The sequence below is a fragment of the Zophobas morio genome, unplaced genomic scaffold, assembly GCF_036711695.1.
Source record: "Zophobas morio isolate AGI-343-1 ecotype UQ-CSIRO unplaced genomic scaffold, CSIRO_AGI_Zmor_V1 ptg000019l, whole genome shotgun sequence".
Classification (NCBI taxonomy): domain Eukaryota; kingdom Metazoa; phylum Arthropoda; class Insecta; order Coleoptera; family Tenebrionidae; genus Zophobas; species Zophobas morio.
Window position 1 is genome coordinate 1,293,018 of NW_026972124.1, and position 20,872 is coordinate 1,313,889.

At 37.7% G+C, this 20,872-nt stretch overlaps 2 protein-coding genes across 9 annotated transcripts in view; one reads left to right on the plus strand and one right to left on the minus strand.

Moving 5' to 3' along the window:
- Positions 1-20,872, plus strand: part of LOC135131219 (pancreatic triacylglycerol lipase-like) — a 173,906-nt gene that overhangs the window by 127,432 nt on the left and 25,602 nt on the right. Inside the window, exon 1 of one of the 3 annotated variants that reach the window (XM_064058838.1) lies at positions 3,981-4,186. The exons of the other annotated variants lie outside the window; for them this stretch is intronic. The gene's annotated coding sequence lies outside the window, so the exon portion shown is untranslated. Of the gene's footprint in view, positions 1-3,980; positions 4,187-20,872 lie in introns of those variants that run through there. 3 annotated transcript variants of the gene reach the window in all.
- The window catches only part of LOC135131212 (agrin-like), a 147,729-nt gene that overhangs the window by 124,302 nt on the left and 2,555 nt on the right, over positions 1-20,872 (minus strand). The gene's annotated exons all lie outside the window — the stretch shown is intronic.

A 20,872-nucleotide genomic window follows, 5' to 3' on the forward strand; every position in this document is an offset into this window, starting at 1 on the left:
GCCCAATCCCAAAGTGTGGCAACGTTTGTATACTTACTCCTCACGTATATACATATAATCCCGACGACTTATAAACCAAAACGACCGCGTAACCGAGCTCCTGAAATTACAGAAAAATCCGCACACGCTAGCGACAAAATTAAATCGAACTACGTTAGTACGCATCGTAAAGGCCAACTCGAACGTGATGATGTATCCCGATTCCCGATAGATTGATATTCGCAAGAAATAATTTGTGGACTCGTAGAAAGCAGTACTACTTCTGTGATAACAAGTGCATTGGGTGCGCCAAGAAACCGCATCATAAATAACACGCTGATATATTAGGTATCGAGGGCGCAAGGACTAGGCGGATGCCCTTACGTCTGGGTGGGCCTTTAACAGTATTACAGTACCGTTCGGTAAATTAGTCCGAGCGGCTTGCGACTACGTCCACGTCCACGGCACGACGTTCTGCGGTAGCGATACACACAATATTTTCACTATTTTCGACGTCGTTACTGCACCGCTACGTTTGCGATTAATCAGTTTTGACAGCAATTTTGTAAACCGATCAGACACGATACGTTTTATTAGCACGTTTTGTTAAAGCTTCCCCTCCCTAATAGACAATCTTCGCATCCCCGACACTTCGTGTTTGCCCCATAAATCACACGTCACGGGAGCATTGACACGGTCGCATGCACTCTATATGTATGTCTATAAAAGTAACAAATGATATGTTCTCATTTCTGTTTGGATTTCTCATAAAAATAAAACCATCGCTGTCACAACTTCCACCGGAACAAATAGTAACAGAAACTGTTAATTTAATCCCGTAGTTTTTGTGAACGTTTACAGAACCGAATTTACTTCGTGTTTTGTCACGTCGAGTGCAATCATGTCAAATTTTATCAACGCGATTTAAAAAGTTTTCAGCATATGCAAAGTTCTACTTTAAACGTCCGAAGCGAAATAAAAACGCCTGTAGCGAGCTGTGTGTGCGTGTGTTTGTGTTCATCGACAAAACGTCCAACATGTGCGGATGCATTGTTTTCGAATTTATCGCATGCAAGTCAAAGACAAAAGACGCCGTGTGCAAAGTTAATTTTACATAAACAATAGTTATACTGCAAACATGGACATAACTTTAGTTTGCTTCAAATTTTCAATGTTTGCGTAGCATAATTAATTAAACAATGTAATATGTTACTATAATTATTTAGTAACTATACTATCCATATCAGACATACGAAATAAATGTCGTTGGTGATTCGAAATTGCCTAGTACATGTCGGGAAATTATTAGGCCAAGGGAGTCACTCGGCACAATATTTTCAGAATTTTTAGCACGAACGATTTGAAGCGTACCACTTGTTGGTTCTAACAACAGAATGATTGCAACGTTCATTGTTTCTCTTCTTTGTTTTAATTATTCTAATAGAGTATTATATGTGTGACGACTGTATGTCAAGATTAGTTCATAAAAAGGACGTAAAATTTACAACAACAACCACTCCATGAGTTTATCATCGCTGCCAGTGTTGTTAGTGTTACGTATATGTACTATTATTATTAATACGTCTGCGTTTGTCTCACCACCGAAAATTCTGTCCCAGGAAATCAGAATTAAACATGCTCATAATTAGAAATTGTTTTGCGTAGATACCGTAAAACAAAATGAAAACATTTAATCTCGTTTCGTAAATCGGCTGCAAGAAATGCAACGAAAATAGCAAGACTTAGTGCTAGCTTATCTAAATTAACGGTTACCAGTTGGTTGCATTTATACCGAAATTATGTGAAATAATCGGATCCTTAAACGTGTACCCTAAAGCTACTATTATTCTTTTATCAGAAGTTTGAAAGAAAGTTTGGGCGGTTTAATATTTTAAAAGCCTGGAAGCAGGGACGCCTGTTGATAAGCAATAATTTATTCTCAGGCTGACATTTGGATTCTTTTCGTAAATATTTCATCGAAAATTTGGCGGTCGTGCGGTTTCCGAATAAAATACGTCAAAGTATAAATTATAAAACCTATTCGGAGTGTTATAAATACGGTTTAAATTGGTGGCGCAATATTTAATAATTACCCTTGTGCCCGCGCGATAGAATGCAGCTAGTGCCATAAACGCCACATAAAATCCAACAAATCGTACCATATGGTTTTGCTAGAACCTATAAAGCAAACGTCATCAGTGGGACATGGTACGTAGAAGCAATTTTAATATAATCGTCGATTTAATTTAATGCACGAGATTGCCGTATTTACAAAACCCCTCCGTTTGCATATCCCCGATAAATATTTTCTATTTCTCACAGATGGTTTTTGATATTCATCAAATGAGGTGAAATGCATTTCCGTGGGCGTCACTAGACATTCCATGCACGCAGTAACGCCGTGAGACGTTATTTCATTTCTTCGGAGCCTTTTACTTCGTCCGAGAAGAATTTTCCGAGTTGACATGCCGAAATTCTAGATCCATTACCGACGACAAGCAATTTTTGCAAAAAGGGGATAAATCACGCACCGTCTTCATGATAAAGCCGTAAGAATCTGCCGAAATTAATTATGATTTGAATAATTATGTTAAGACATCATTTAACCAGAAAAGTCGTACGTCATGTCTTTACAAACTGACACAACGCGAGACATAAATCAAAACTCCGGCCACAATATAATTTTAAACACCCTCTTTGCCATTAATGACTGTACGATTTAATTGTAATGAAAGCGTAATTGTCAGTGCGACCATCAATCACTGCGCAAGATCTCTGCGAAGGCGAAGAGTGGAAAAAACCAGCGGCGGCTCGCGAGGGAAAGAAACCGCAACGACGTTAAAATTATTTTTTTGGACGTTTCAAAACCGTCGGCAAAATTGCATTCCTTCCTGATCTAATATAACATCAGGAGCGGGATAAAAAAAACTGCTGTCACAGTGACGTTCGTTTTGTGGGGTGTATCGACAGATGGTATTTCTGTGGTGGTGAATAGCTGAAAAATAAGCTCTGTTCCGGCAGAAAATCTTGTTTAAGAAGCTTACGGTGGTTTTAGACCTCCAGCGAATAACTCGAAAGTGTTGAGTAAAAAAACAAATAAATATATAAAAAGTGGAATAGATTCTTGGGTGGTGCGTCACGTGACGAGTCGCCTGTGGAAAAATTATTCGCCGTGTGAATTGCATGATCGTGTTTATTCCTGAGCGTCCCAATGTAGGTGGTCTTGTTGACCTTTTATTTTTGCACCATTATATGGCGCTCGAAAGTATTAAATGTGTACAATATATTAGACTTATAAACCCATTGTCATGCTTCCAGGATCGCTACAAAACTAGACTTTCCGAGCTTTCATCTTTGTTGCTTTATTCCTTTCGACGCATACGTTAAACCGCACAAAGTAAACACACGTGTTAATATTTATACCGAATTTTATTTATACCGGAGGTTCATTTCTGTACAGGTTAAAACGTGACAATTCTGTTTTGATACAGGTGTCAAGCGCCAACGCAAAGCTCACATTAACAACGTACATTATGTTAAGAAGACGTCAGTGAAAAAAGGGAGCGGTATTCCTGAACGCTCCTAAAAAAGAATAATATAAATCTTTAGATTCCCAATGCATGTCCAGATAAACAAATGAATTACAACGAAATTGTCCTTTAAAGGTAGTGCCGTAAAGATTACGGCAACATGATAACGCGATAAAAATAAATTCAGATACCGACAGAAATTATTGATAAAATTTTTCGAATTACGACAAAATCGACACATGGACACATTCTCTAAATAATAATAATACAAATAATAGTAATAATAACTTTTCGACGTCATAAAACACCCGCGCGATTTAAATAACTGCAAAATATATCTCGAAGCATTGTTTGTCGACACGCTCAATTACATTAAAACTTGAGATAAGATTGTAACGTTCATTAAGACTAGCGAATTCAATTAGCTTATCTTTAAGTGTACATCGGTGTTGTTCGAGATGCTTACTATCTTTTGTGAGCGCATTCGTCCTAGCCGCACTTGTCACATATTCACACAATACGTTCCACGTTATCGGCTATCAAAATATCTGATCTACTCTTTCGGCAGCTATCAAACTGGTCAATTATGATCGTTGGGACCACCACTTCGAGGCTCACTCTCTTTGTCCAAAACTGTGGAGATAAAGAACCCGTCTCATTCACGCAGAATATATCAGGTAACGAAAAACTGACTCTAAAAGACATTTGTGGAACCCCCAAGCAATTAACGCAAGATCGATGGTGCAGATCCAATCGGTACCACAACTTTGAAATTTTCTACCCTGTTACGAACACGCACTAGCACCTCATTTTTTACCCGAAACTGAACCAACGTCGAGCATCTTCACGTCGATCACCAAGTCTAATCACATGCGTCCTTGGAACGTGATCGTGGTGCCTACCCACCTATCCACAATTTCACTTCTCTTGTGATAAATTACTTTTTGGGAATCTCTGGTAGTAATCAAGCAAACAAGCCGACCGATTGATCTCTCTTAAACAAAATATTTAACAATTAGTTATTTCAACCTCCAGACTTCAACATTGTGTAATTTGGATCTTCAAGTCTTTATTAAGCAACTCAAAACGTTTTCGATCATAATTGGGACCGATTAATCAGGCAATCAATTAATAGCTTACAACTCCCGTTCCTAAATAATGTAGCTTTATTCAAATTAGAAAACAACCACGTCTCAGGACTATGTGGAATTTTAAATTAAACTAATCTTGTAATCGCTACAGAAACTTTGACGCGAACATGGACAAAGTCCGTGATCTATACTCCATATCATGAAAATCATCGAGCCGTTCAAAACGGGTAATCATTATAGCTTCATTACAAAGATAATAAATTGATGCACTCTCACTTTGGGCTACATGCTACAAAACGATGGTGCCATTTTCTGAAACCCTCAGGAGCACCTTGTAATGAGCTAGAGAGTGGTCGGAATAGAAGTCGTTGAGTTGGTATTTCGACCCATGCCAAACCCCGACGGAAGTAACGGCGTGTATATTACAATTATCAAGCATTACAAATGCAAATGTCGAAACGTTTCAGTTTTGAGCATCTTCAGATCAGTCGAACGAACTGGTCACTTGGCGTCTTAAATGCGGTATAGATTTTATCCTTATTTCTAATGTACAAGTAACAATAAATTATAGCTGTAGTAACGATAAGAAAACCCGAACTATATTTCTATAATGGCAAACGATAAGAGGAAATCTATGGTGGCTAATAAAATTAATCCAGGCGAACAATATGATAGAATTTGCAGTTAATAACACGTCATAAATAAAAGTTTAGCGGCGTATTGTGCACGAGTTATCAGCAGCGATTTCAATATAATATGTGCACAATTATAATTACGCGATGCAGTCCGAAAGTGGAGGCATCGCGTTGATTATTGCAGCGTAATTCCAAACAATAACCGTGTTTTTGACACCTAATCTATGACGATGTTATTCGTTATTAGCGATTTCTATTAAATGATGTACGCACAATGAGCAATTAAAACTGGTGATTTTGATTAGGGCGCAGTCGGTAGGGGATGTAAAAAGTCAAATTGACGGGTTTTGATGTGTTAATAATATGACACGGCTCTCAAATGATGTCAGAATATGAGAAAGAGCTGTCGAGTTCAATTTTAAGTCGTTTTGGACACGCAGGGGTTTCGACCTACAGAATGCTTGTCAGCAATGCATTGATGTCAACCGCACCTGCTGTCTAGGAGATAGTTGTCAATTATAAAAAGATCAATATCGAGCCCATACTGCGCTAAATTATAAAACGTAATGAATTTATGCAGAGCGGATCGGCCTGAAATAATGGAGGAAATTCGGCAGGCATTGTCGTCTAATGAGCGATATTTAATAAAACGGGAGACGGAATCTGCGACTTCGACGGTCGCCCGAAGATCTCAGCGCGATACATAAATTAATATTCGAAAAAACGGCCGATACAAAAAGACAATCCGATATATGACAAGTTTCGTCCGACGCTATTAATCACACAAACAACTTCTCTAATTTATCATTTTGCAGGCAGAAAGCACGATTTTAATGCAACGCAAGTTTAGGGCTTGAGGCAGACGTATACATACCGCGTTAATTCGCGATTTTACGGGATCGATTATACGCATTACAATTGATTAATAACATACATGCAAGGGATAATGAGGAAAAATTTTAATCTGACCAGTAGCACAGGTTTCGGTAGAAAAAAGCTGTCGCCGTGGACTCCCACATGGAGCTACCAAGAAAAAGGACATCCATCAATTTCTACGCCAATAAACTAATTCGACGCGTTATTTTATATAATGTCGAGTGCACCTAAAGGTTTTGTCTAGTTTATGCAACTATTACGCGCTTGTTTATTATGTTGTACTTTCCTTTAGCGCATTATCGCAAATCAGAGGAGGCGAGAAATACTACGAAAAATAAATAATTAAATTCTTGAATTACCTACTAAATTTATGCTATTCCGTATTAAAACCGCGTTAGCGTCAAAGCGCCTTCGGATTTATAGACTGGCATGGCGTGGGATTTGTTCTACACACAACTATTGTTTCCTATAATTAGTCGTCGATACGCTTCCGGTTCTCCAAAATGGCGACTTTTCTTGTCTTGTGGGTAACGAGACGATCACACAACAGGCAAAGAAAAATTATCATAACCGTGGAAACGATTTATTATTTATGGGGATACGGTCGTCATCATCAATTAATTCGCTGCTTATCGCAACGAACCAACACCTACAACTTTATCGAATAATTGGTCACATTTTACATGGGAAGCATGCGACCAACAAGTCGACAGAAGGTTCGTCCGAATATAAATAATGACGAAATCGAACTTTATAAAGCTCACCTTTGACTGTGAACTGTGGGTAGTGGAATTATGAGCATCTAGCTTCGGTTTTTATTAATTACGATTGCACGCTATCGAATATTTCACCACAGTTATATCTCCTTATTCGTCCGATTTGTCCCTATTCACTAGTGACTTGCGTTGTCTATAACTTATACGTCTTCGTCGAGAGTTGTTAATCAGTCGACTATTGTTAAATGTGTTATTACCGAGGGCGCCAGCATGTTCTCGAACTATTCGCGATCCGGAACTCCTCACAATCGGCGGTCAATGGAAGATGCAATTAAGTCGTTACACTTCTTCAATACATATTGCTTTGCTTATGTCTCTATTTACCGAGACTGTGGGAGTTTCCATTTGTTGTAAGGAACGGGATTCCGAGTGTCTATCCACTTCTCCCAGTCGATAATTCTTGCGACTTTTTTGACCGCAGGTAACCAGAACACGGTTGATTACGACCGACGTGGACAAATTTATATCGCACGATAGTTTTGCATTCGTGTTCTGTGTGTGTTCATTCGTTTTATCTAAATATCGCACCCCGTGACAGAATTTTATTAAAGCGAACGTTGTTAAAAACAAAAAAAAAAGAAGGGGGGCTGTGTTCGAGCGTCTTGTGGCTCGATTTAAGCCCTCGTCTTCTTATAATAGGTTTGATTTGGGACAAAACGATACCGGATACTTTAATAATCCGATTTTATAGTGACGGGCGTCAACTTTGATTACCGCCCGGCGTTGGGGTCTGTCTCGTATCGGCCAACACTTCACTCTCTTATCAAAACGTAATTGCTGAAGGGAAGTCGATCTTGCGTTAGCCACGAATCTGCGTTAAATAGAAATACGAGCATTAAATTCGAATATTTATAGCGGCCGTAATGGCAACCGTGTAATTATAATATCATTTCGAGTTTTATGAAACGGAATAGTTTGTTTTATTCTCGACAATAAATAACGAATAATTACGGGGAATGCGGATTAATTCGTGTTTATTTTTAATCTAATCATGTTTAATAATAATAAACGTTAACATGCTAACAGTTTCAACACATTGTAAATAAGTCCGAGCCGTATGATTATAGCAGAACTTGCATTTGACTCCATTATCATAACGTCTCGTGTATAACTTAGTTTGTTTTAGATAAAAATAAAACTTGTTACATTAGTCCGACGTAATTTAATTTAAATTCAATTCCCATCCTCACTACCGCGAGTGCCGTTTAAAAACTTTCCGCAAAAGCTGTATTGTAAATTTGAAAAGTTGTAAAATTAAAAACAAGAATAGTCGCTGCCGAAGAATCGCTCTCGTCTAAGTACATTATGCGGCACGCCTTCATTACAAAATTGTTTCTATAACGTGAAAAATTCCGAACGGTGGGTTAAAAGCAATAAATAATACTTCGATAAAATCAGTCGTAATTGGTATTTTAAACGCGTTATTGTACGGGACGAAAAACATGCGAGACTTAAACCACCCAAAGTCAAATATGTTAAGTGGTATGTGGGCAGCACAGGTGCTACGAAAGGGTCCGAACGGGGTTTACGATAATTAAACAATGGCCGAGTTCGAGTAATTGCGGCGATTACTTATTTCGCATTAATTAGTTGCATTTTATTAAATGCTTTTCTCGAAATTTTGTACACGTTCGCAATTAAAAATAAAAATTAATTCCTCCGCCTAACTTGTAATTTACATAAATATTCGTTGATTTATCGGGCGAAACTGTCGCTGGGAGCGTCAATCAATTTTTACGCCCTTTTCTCTGCACTCGTATCAATAACGTCATAATATTTAATAATAATATGCCACCGAAAGCGGCGCTTTTCAGATGCCAGATAGACGGTTATTAACATATGTTTACAAGGGAGATAAAAATATTTATTTCTTTCGGCCAGATCATTTTACATAATATAAGCCGTTTTCGAATCGTTACACAGATTTGAAAGCGTGTTCAACATTTATAGTTTCACTTATATCGCTTACATCCATCAGAACGTACGGCACCATTAAGCCAGATCCGTACTCGCGATTTGCCTCCGACTCTGTATAATTTCGACGATTTTACGTTCTCGCTGCGTTTTGCCAAATTAAGACCTCAACTTTCCGGTGGGAGGAGACGACAATCTAACATAATAACTGTACAAGACGCTATCTTCATCAATATGTAAAATCATAATTAGCGGTAATTAATATGTTAAATTAATTAATTTCGTTGCTAAGAAAACATAATTAAATAGAACACAAACTCAAATTAAATAAATCAATGCGAGAAACGCAAAGCATAAAATTATAGTTTAGCGATAATTACCGTAAATTATGTATTAAGACAAGTAGCAAAGTGAGATCCCGTAATTTGAATGATTTAAGTCTTCACGTTCGTGATTCGAAAAGTGAAAGGCGGGGCATTTTCATACTGCAACGTGCATTTGGTTCTCCACCTATCAATTAAACAAAATATTCGACTCATTCTCACCATTTTTGAACGATTCGTGATGTTAATTTAATTTTCCACGATACAACAAAGAAAAAATGCCCACACAACTTTCCTTCTTTCTTTTGTCGTATCGGCTTTCACGACTCCTACGTTTGCCGAATCCGAATGAGGTTTTTCCCTCAGCGTCAAGGCGTCCAGTTTTATAGAATGCGTTCATTAAACTACACATAAGTACGAGGGCGAACAATAACCCACACAAATTACTAGAAAGCGTGACAAAGAGGACGAAACTATTTCGTCATCGTGAAAGACAAGTCAGCGAAGGCAAAATGACCCTAACAAGTTGTCGCTGCCGAAAATGAAATTCCGCGATTTCGCTGCGGCGATAACACAAAGCTTTAACGGCGACAAAGTATATATAAAGTCAAAAACGATAAACATTAGCCTTCGTAGAAAGTTTTGGCTTTGAAAGCAGAGTCGGTGGTGTGGGCGTTGATTGCAATGTCTTAGAACACTTGTAGAAAACGATTTGGATTTGCGAAATCGGTTCTTTTCGTGTCAAGTAATCGAAGCCGGTCGGGGGGCTGACGGTCTGAATTTGTTGGAGTAAATAATGTAAACAGCTTGCTGTAATTTGTCTGGTTGTAATTAAAACGTAATTTACTACTTGAAATTTTGCCCTGTCCGGCAATTGCGTAATCAACATTTGCGTACATTTGCGATAAATCTAACGTTGTGCACACAAAGTCGATAGAAAAGTGGGAACGAAATCGGAGGAGCGGTAAAACATGGGTTTTTTCGTCGGCTCTTGAGAATTTAATCATGAGTGCCACTTATTTTAATAGTTTGTCGAGTACCTCAATTATGGCTAGGGAACGTCGGCGGTATGCGCGATATCAAAGCTGAAAATGGCGTCGCTGACATGTTTATTTACATCAATTCCTTCGCACCAGTTTAAGGAGTATCGATACTTGGTGATGAAAAACTCGTAATAATTAATTGGAAGATTAAAAGTTCTCATGTTAGACTTCAGACGTTTTATTACATGATATATTTTAGTTAGCCACGGGTTAAGCGGCGTCGAGTAGTAGGAAACGAACGGCTTGTTTTACCTAAACAACATTAGGTTCAGAAATAGCTTACATTTAAAGGAAAATAGTAGAGCCATTAGTCAAAGAGCCTACGTTAAAAATCTCCCTTTGTCTCCCAGCTGTTAACTTTTTTAGACCCTTCTCAACCTCCGAGATTAACATTAAATTCACCAACAGGTGACTTTACTCAACCGAATTTATCATTTTCTCTCGAACGCGACAAATCGCCAGCGAACGATTTACCAGTCTCTTTAATTAATTACCAGCTCCGTACCAGAAACATATTCAAAACAAGTAGGCGGTGACCAAGTTTCGGCCTCGTGACAGCCTTGTCAGTACCGTAATACTCGGTTTTTATGGACCTTTCTCGGCTCGATATAACCGCAAATGTCAACCAACTCCACCACGCAGAAGTGCGAAACTCGCAAACGAGAAGATAATTTCCAGTCGATGCTAAACGTACAAACCAGACGTATTTGCTGTTACGGTTACTACGTATACAGATCGCATCTAAAAAAAGTGTCCCGCGGCAGGGTTCGAACCGCTTCCGTTTTTAAACTAGAGCTTCATTTTCTCCGTTTCACGCTAGTTTATGAGAGCACGCGACGATATCGACGCCAGGGAGAAAATGACAAACTTCAAAAAGTCCGATACAATAGCGACAAAAATGGACGTTTGTAAATCCTTCGGATAATTACGTTGTCAGTCGCAGGCAACTAATTCGCTAATCGTCTTTTTACAATTCGCTTTTGATATTTGGAACTTTTTTAGCCCATCAAAATTTGAAAGCTTCATTTGAATGTTATCGATTCGGTAATTGCGTTAAACTTGTGCCGTTCCGAAGTTTTAGCATTTCGTTCCAATTATCTCCTTCACCTTAACATTCAACATATTTCCGTGAGAACACAGAAATATTTCGTATTAACTGACTCATTTTCCTGTGTTTAAGTTTGCGAGGAACTAACTAGGATTATACCATTGGCGATGATGTTTGTCTTTTTTGCACTGTTTAAACGCAGAGTTATTAAAATGAATAAACAATATCTAGCTCGGATTTAATGGGACATCATTTATGTAGGAACGTTCAAAGCACTAATTAACAAAATTGAAAGAGTTTTATTGTTTGCAATTTACTTTAATAGTTCTGCGACAAAAAAGTCCTCTTTGCAATTTATGCCATTATGTAGAACGAAATTGAAAACGATCGTTTTCAATTTTAAACACTCATAATTGAAAGAGTTTAAAGTGCTGAATTTTCATAGCCGAGTTGTTTAATTTTAAAAATCGATCTACCGACAAACTGTATCATTTATTAACCGAACGCCAATAAAAATTAACAATTACTTATTTTACCCAACCGGTTTCGCTCGATTAAGCAAGCATCTTCAGGCGAAAATCATTTACATTTTTCCGCGAGTATACAATAGTGTATAAATAAAGGTTAAAGTAGCACAGAGAGCACAGATAACGTAAACATCCTTAAGCTTTGAGCTTACCGAGGATATACGTTTAATATTTTAAGACAGTTTCGCAGATAAGAGATATTTTTTCTCCTTTCTACTAACAGTTACTCGTACGCGTAATAAAATGACAAAGTTAGGAAGTGGTTTTTCCCGCGCTTTGTCGTCGTTAATATCTGGCTCGCGTTAATAAACATGGCGTGGAATTCTGTCTTCGACGAAATTCTAGTTCGGTAGTGGCAGTTAAATGAAAGAAAAAAGAAAGAAAAAACTATTCAATTTAGCTGTGTTTATCTTGACCATCGGCTAGTATGAAAGACCCTATAACGAAAGTAGGGGAAACCGGCCCAAATTGGACGATCGTGCCGCACCGAAAGCTTCAAATTTTCGACACGATCGAGTTAGCTAATCCGTATTCATATTTCCGAAATAAGAACGCCGTTATTTATATCGCTCGGTCGACGCAGTGCATCGGATGGCCGAGTAGTGTTTTTAAATTTTATTAGAGACGAGTAGAATGGATGTAGTGGATTGTAGCATGTAAGACTAATCAGCCTACACTCTGGTTCTGTGTGGGATGCAGTCGAACCGCCCGACCGCTCACTGTCAGACGTTCATTTCAATTTCATGTTGATTTCATCAATAATCATTCTCTCTTATCTTTATTTTCTTAAGTTGTTTTACTTAAACACTCCACGAGTAAGTTATTGAGCTCCCATACTCGCGTAAATTTCCACCTCAATTTATGCTATTTCGATCGGGTGCAGCGGGGGCTCTCCAAACGCCGCCCATCATTGCAATTATTTCCGAGATTATTCTCCCGATAAGACCGTGATATTCCCCATATTTAACTCCAATTACTCCACTTGGAACAGTAGTGTTGAATTCTCCCATTTAGATGTTTATTTATTGTCACGTTTTATTGCCCCTTTTATTCCCTCATTTACAACGGCAACTTGGCTTGATCCGTTACGGTTCTATTTTTATCGGATGCTCTTAATTAATCGCGAATTACGCTTCTTGCTTCGGCAAATAGATAAATCGACAAGGGATTCTAGGACTGAAGGAAACAATGTAAATATGGCGCACAAGAACATGTCAAAACGCGAGAATTTGCTATATTCCTTGAGACCAGTTAGCCTAGGGTAACTTCCGATACCGCAGACCTCCCCTAAAGATGGATGAGTAAACAAGTCGTCGTTGATCGATATTAACTAGCACCTGTCTAACTCCAGCGCGTTTCTAGTTTTATAAAGTGCTACTTGACAACTGCAATTATCAAAGTGTCTCGTTGCCAAGGTCGGATTATAAAAACTGAAGTAGCTCGTGCTCCAAATTGTTCACATTATTTCTGGTAATATCAATAATAAATTTTGTGTTATTATCGTTACGTAAATTTCCCTTGTTCTTGCTGTGACGACTGCAAAAATGTCATTTTTCTTCCAGTACAAAGAACACGACGTCTGCTCCGTGCAGTTTCCATCATTAATAAAAACATCCAAATGTGACCGAAACACATCTCCGACATTCTCATTTGCGTGTCTTTTTAATGCAAGAACATAAATCTAATCCGCTTTAGAGAGAAAAAAGGTGTTTATTTGCTTACCGCGATCAAAAGTATTATTCAAACGCGTTATGCTCAGGTGTCTGAGTTAAGAACGGTCGTTGGTAGAGTCGTAATATAGAGACAAGGTCATCTGCGGAGTTTATAATCGCATTTTACCTTGATAGAGACGGCAAGGCATAAACAGGCATAATTTTGCACTTCAGTCGTGGCCCTCAGGTATAAACGGGACGCATTGTCTACGCTGCATCTAAAATTGCTGACTTATTTACCGCATTTTACAACTATCTTTATCTTTCCGTTAAGGCTGCGAAATTGACGATAAGCATAAACATGTCGAGCCTACATGATCTCTCCTAACTGACGCGAGCTTTTAAACAATGAGCTTCCATGCAATATAAAAATGTTTTAGGGCTCCCATCGGGGAGAATTTCTCCAGGTGTTCTTAGGTTTTCCCGACATTTCGATTACGGAAACGCCGCTTTCGGTATAGAAAAACCCTATTCCGAAATTGAGAAACTCACCTCTATAAACGGATAACATTCCTTTTATTTTATTTCTTATTATTATTTTACAAGGAACGACCCAAACCAGTTTCGGGGCGCTCGTAAAACAGACCCCACTTAATTAAAATGTATAATTTTTGCCCAAATTACTAGTGGTGCATCTTATTATAAATTACAATCGGCCACAATTCACTCTTCCAAAGAACAACGCCAGGGACAAGAAACCTAATGGCCGTTATCAAACTGACAACCACCTCCTGAACGCTAATTAACTGCGCAATATTGACCAACTGAGTAAATAATTGCGCATACACCTTTAGGCACCTAATGTCAGGAAAGTGCTCAAACAATGGTTCGTTGATGCTTGTCGAAATCGTAAAAAATATTTCATTACAAAAGAGCACGTTTCCAATAGTTCCGATTACACAAAGATTAACACCTGATGGACATCCACTTCCTAAATTTGCGGGTTAATTTACAGTTAGAACAAGTCATGAAATCTAACCAAAACATCGAAGTGCAGTCAAAACGTTTCATTAAATATCAACGCGTTAGCGTTAGTGCACCGAATTACAAAAATTTTGGCATCGATTTTTAACTATTTGTTGCATTTCATCATCATGGGTATTATACCTGTAAATATTTTTTCTACGCAAACATGTATTTTTGTTCAAAATGAATCCCGTTAACTTTTGGCACCTTGTCGGAACACAAATTATAATTAAATTACGAAATTGATGTCCTCTACCAATTTGCGATAAACAAATTCAGCGAAATTGAAATTTGGTTCACATGCAGTAGCAGCAGTAAATTATGTCTAAACATTCGGTGTTAATGTTTCAATACTCGTGTTTACGGTAACTAACAAACGCGCATTAAGCGAAAGATTAAAAACGCTTTTTAAATACATAATCGAAAGTTTGGCTATTTGTGTCCGACTATTGGATATTTTGTCTTTGTCGTCTTCCCTCTTAAAAATTCTGGTTCCGCCTCTGCTACCAGTAATACACACTTACCACGCAGCAATAAAATTCTCATAAAATAGACCGAAACGGCTTCAAGTGACGACTATTTATTGATGAACTGGAACCTAGTCGTGAAATAAATCAAGATTTCCTGCTTCTAAGTCTTTATTTTTAGAATAATTAACTAGGAGAATCGCAGAAGCTATGTGTTAAAAATTTTAACTGTCACTCGTAAAAAAATTCCTTGTATTAAACGTGGACAGGTCCATTTTCTTTTGTAAATGTAGATTCGTATCTGTAGATAGTTTATCGTAAAAAACTATGATGTTGTTACCAGTCGATATTCCATAGATTTCTGATTTCTATGTGTCTTGTTTACGTTTAGTAAGCAAACAGTTCTGAACCCGAGCATAGCTCGTGATTCTGTTTATATATCGCGGGCGCGTAAACACAGAAATATGACAATCGACGAAAGTACAAAAAGCGAACAAAGCACTAGTTTGTAGCTTTCCGTTTTCTTCTTTTTGTCGCCGATTGTGTTATTTCGATATAATTTTACTTTTGTTATTAATTAACGTACCATACGTCGATCCCACCGACTGCGCCAAAAACTAATTATCTTTTTATTGTTCTGGGTCGTTTCGTTATGCCGTAAATTATCAACAAGATCGCAAGACTCCCGATAAACATGTAAACGAAGGAAAAAACCGCTCGACACCCTACTTTTTTCTCACCGAATTACCGCCAAATCGTTCCATAGAAAATCGATAGTCAATTAATTAAAGTATGTCGGTCATAAATAAACCGACCACATTTACAAAACAGATCTGTATTCATCTGGCGTTATGTAGAGCAGGCAAAGAATGACTGTAGGTGTAACAGGTAAGTCATGTACGGGATCTTAATGCGAGACCGTCACGCCTATAGTTTCGAATGAAGAAGTCGAGCTTTAAACATTGCCTAATAATCTCGTAACAGCAGTTTTACTAGTGATCAAGTCGTGGTACAATGCCTTTAATCGAAAAAATCTTTCAAACTACCACACTTACAGTCCCACACCAAACTATAAAGACGTTCGAATAAAATTCTTGCGCCATTTACACGCCAGATATCGACATTATTGGCCAATTTCAGTCATATAATCAGTGATTTAATGAGATCTGGGCTGCACGCTGGCAAAATACAAAAAATAATTGCTTTGTGCACCGAAATACGTGACAATGCAGCCGATAAATATGCAATAGATACTCTGATGTATGGCAATGATGGCCATTTTTTACTTTTAATTTATGCCAGGACAAGTGGATGGAGAACACCCGAGTCTATTGTTTGTTGACCTCGAGCGACGTCGCAATTAAAATTTTTCCGTTTTTCGAAAGATACGGGTGTACAGGGTGTCGATAAAGCGTGAACGAGGCGAACAAGAGGGAAATAGTCGACCGGCTGTAGGGAAGAGTGCAACAGTTGCACTAGTTTATTAATAATTAATTACGATTATGTGGGATTCTCCTGTTGTAGAAAACCGTAAGCTTCAACTTTCTTATGCTACACGACTTATAAATTATTCTCGGCGAGCATGAATATTACAATAGCGCCCACCTTACTATGCATCAACACAACATTTTCACCAACCACACTATAATACGCCACATAACGTATAAAAAACGGCGTAAATGCAAAACGTGCTCTAATTTCAAAGTAAATATTCCTGTTGAGTTAATGTTTCAACTAGATAATGAAACAAACCGACTGTTAGTTTAAATAAATAGAAGCTTGCACCGTATTTGAATAATTCCAATTCGTTCGAATAAAGTTTACTATTTTTTCGAATTAATTCAAATTAGGTGCTTGTAACTGGTTGATTTGTAGACCTTGTGCAGGAAATGGCTCTACTTTACACTTCTGATGATAGCATACAATGCGGAGAAGCCATCATATAATTCCTAATTCTCAGGTGCAAATTGACATATATTACACTTTATAAGGTAGCAGTGCAATTATTTTTGTGAGCTTCTCGCGTTGTAAATAAAACATTTTACGATCACGTTCCAGATAGCAAATGCGACCATTAAAAAACCGCCATCAGTAATTATCACTATTGTTAGAGTTAAATTCGATACTGGTCAATAACTGGATTAACCGTTTTATATCAAAATTTACAGTTCACAAAATCGTACGTGATACGATTTAATTTCCTCTCAAAAAACATATTACACAAGTCAGGTTCGAATTTATGGCTTGTATCCTCCACCAAAACGCAAAAATTCGTCCGCTAAACACACCGCGCGTAAATTTCGACCGATCTATTATTCAGCGAAATTAAAAAATAATACCTACGAAAATCGTTAGCATACGTGAGCACAAGTCGGTTTGCGTGCCTTCGGCTTCTCACGGGACGCGAAAATTAAGGGAAGCACTATTTTTGCAAAAACCAGAAATATAAAAATAGTTGTAAAGATTGTTAGGGTCACGTGTCACGAAACGCATCCTGTCGCACTCGTACGAAAAAGGTGCGAGAGGGATGCGACCATCGCGCATTATTACGGATAATGACGGGCCCGTACGGCTCAGTTCTCGCTTTGTTTGGCTACAAACTAGCCGTGATTTAATTCTGTATCAATTTGAAGCCCGTTTGATCGTCAACAAGTATAACTTTAATATAAATCTTGTTTATGTTCGCCCCACGAATCATCATCCCCGACAAATGAAAATGTCTGACCGTCTTCAACAATACTCTCTCGAATTGAATTTATTTACAACTGGTTCGATACCTAAATTATAACCCAATATAAGCATCTGACACAATTTAAGTGTCCATTTTATAGTTTGTTTAAGTCAGTATATCAACGTGGCAGCGTTGTAAATTTTCATTTCTTCAAATACATAAAAGAGCCACGAAATCTTTTAATAGCAATAAAAAATTGAAAAAAAGCATTTAGTGGCAATAAATAACGCGAGCGCAGATTGCGATCGGGGCAAAACTGCAAATAAGAAAAAATTCTCTGCTAATATTTAGTTTCTTTATAGAAATTTGTTTAGCTGGAGATATTGTGTAAATAACTTACGACATAACTACACCGCCGAAAGGGCTTGTTATTGTTGGGAAAGCAATAAAGCAGGAGCTTTATCGTGATTGTTTACTAAAATCGAGTTTTGTTGTGTTAATATTTTCGCCGTGTGTTTCCGAATAAATTGTGTCGTTAAGTTTTTATGATTAAGCATAGCTACAAATTAGTTAAGGTAACAGATATAAAAGCCACGCACCTACACGTTTCCCACAAATTGGTACCGTAACTATTTATAGTAATATCTAATTTAGCCTAAAACTGATCGTAAACGTCCGAAAAATGTGCTTTCCTTAAATTACGGACCTTTAAAACAAGTGACATATTTACGTCGAAACTCAGTCGACTGGATATAAACGGTTCGTTTTATAACATATGTATTCAAACAGACGTCGAGGTATTCAGATGAGTAAACCATAGCCGACGATGTTCCTCACCTTTTATGAACTAAATGAAACTTGAAACAGTCCGGCAATTTGCTTCCGGACCATTTAATCCTTCACGGGCCCGTATGAAAGTCAAATTATAACATAAATAAATATTGAACCAGACTCCGACCTTCGAGAATAATTATTCCAGAAAATGTTAAGATTAGTTCTGCGCACCGATCACCCCAAAAGAACATCTCTGCCTACAGTTTTAAAATAAATCACTTACTCGCAGAAAATGATAAGAAAAACGGCATTACTAAACTTCTGGAAAGCCATGTAAGTAAAAATTGAAAAGCCGCAGGCTTCGACTTTAAAGTTTCCAGATTTGGTCGGAAAAGGTTGGGACTTTTCTAAAAATTTCAACACTTGGATATCAGTTCTAAAATTCTTTTCATTTTCGAAATTTTGACATTCATTTCGAGCTCCATTAATATGTATTAAAATATCTTGAAGCTCCGTGTTTTAAATCTTGCGCTTTTTGCTTTTACTCCCTTTCGTTTTTTATTAATAAAATATCGAGCACGAAGCCCCGCGGTTTTAAAATTGAACCATCGAAATTACTTCGTCCACATTTTAATTTTTGTTCAGGCGTTCGTTCTTGCCAAATCGTCGCTCCTGAACCAAATTGTTTCACAGAATTATTCCGAATTCCCGAGGGACGCTTACGTGTTACAGATATTGAAATGCTGTTTTACCAGGGTTACGGATGGACCGAAGTGCACCGAATTTGCATTATTATAGTTAATTTATGGAGAGCCAGATTCCGGGCTACCAAATATCGAATCCTGCGAATTAACACTCCTGAATTAGACGTTTTAAAGTTGTCTAAGCAACTTTCTCGTCCAACTCGTCTTAAAAAGTATTTCCATCAGTAATAAAAGTTTGTCAACTTTGCAATTACTTCGGATTCTCGATTTGTAGTTTAAGAGGTTTACCTGCACTTACTGGCACTCAATGTACGATTGGAATTCGATTCCGGGGCTAAAAGCTCGCAGCTGTAAGCAGAGATTAAGAACTAAATATTTCAGTAATAAGCAAATCGTCTACTAAGTCCGTTTTAAAATCGTAAACATCGTGCTCCTTCGAGCCGGATCGTGACCCAGATTGTTATAAAGATTTTGAAATTTTTGGTCGCGATATAAATTCGTAGCTTCGCAATGAATCAGTTTTATTAGTCGATTAGTATGACGAATGAAATTTAGTGATTATTGCTGTGGAATTTAGTGAAGCCACGAGCAATAAATCGATTCTTGAGCGGCCGTGCTTAAGGGATAACGAATGCCATAATGAAAAAGTTGGAAGGTTGTAATTAATTGTTTCGGCAATAACAATCATAGCATGCAAATAAAAATGGAAGTGCGTTTTGCGAAAGGGTTATATATTATTTTGGGTGTAGTCCGGCTATACAGGCCTCAATATAAATATCAGTACAGCGGACTACTTTATAAAGATACCTGGAGCGAATTAAAGTGTGCGGCGTTATTTACAGTATTTTTTTGAAACACGTCGTAAACGAAACTATCGGAGGACGTAAAATTTTCCGTTTATTATTATTTATGGCGTCGATCGCGAATTGTACTTGAAATAATAAAGATTTCGTTGTGATTTCTGGGTAATATTTTATAGGTTATTAATTTTTTGTCCGAGTATCCTGAAGGTAAAGGTAAATAAGGCTCGTAATTACCGACAAACGATTAATTATCAATTAAATGACGGTAATAAATAAGGCCCTACATACCCGTTCTAGATGGCGCCACACGTTTTATATTCAAGGTAACTCTATACGCGCCGATTATCCGAATAATGCTAAATTAAATCGCTCGATTAATATTTAAATAACCTCACTTACACCTGCCGACGACGTACTCGAAGCATTATTTGTTAACAACTTCATACGTTAAAACTTAACCGCTTTTAAAAACCTTATTCGGTATCTCGATGCGCGACAACTTTGAGATATTGCAATTATCGAGCTTCAAGGATGCAATAAAATATTTTAACGCAAAATCTCAATTTTACATAAAATAATTGGATTTCCATTATCGACGCCTATAAATAACTCGGGTTGCTCCATTACATAATAATTGACAATACAACAGGCTATGGGCTACACCTAACGGACAATGTAATCGTTATACTAATTTATGTTTACAATAAACCGAGTAGGTGTAATCAGGTCGTGGTAAAAATGTATGGAAGCGCCGAAAGCTCTACCCGGCTACCGTATTTATCGCGTGAAATTCGGAAAATTTCTATAATCACAGCGGGCTCAAATTTATGGCGATATTCTAATACTCCCCGGTGCGATAATATGCTTGTCACATAAACGTAAGATACTGAGTTGGGCCAGGAGCCGATCATGTTACACACTTGTACTTCATACGGTGCTTTTTCTCCTCTATTGTAAGTTTTCCCACACGATACTCCGCGCACTTTCTACATAAAATGCGTACATATTTCAAAAATTATAGTACATAACATAA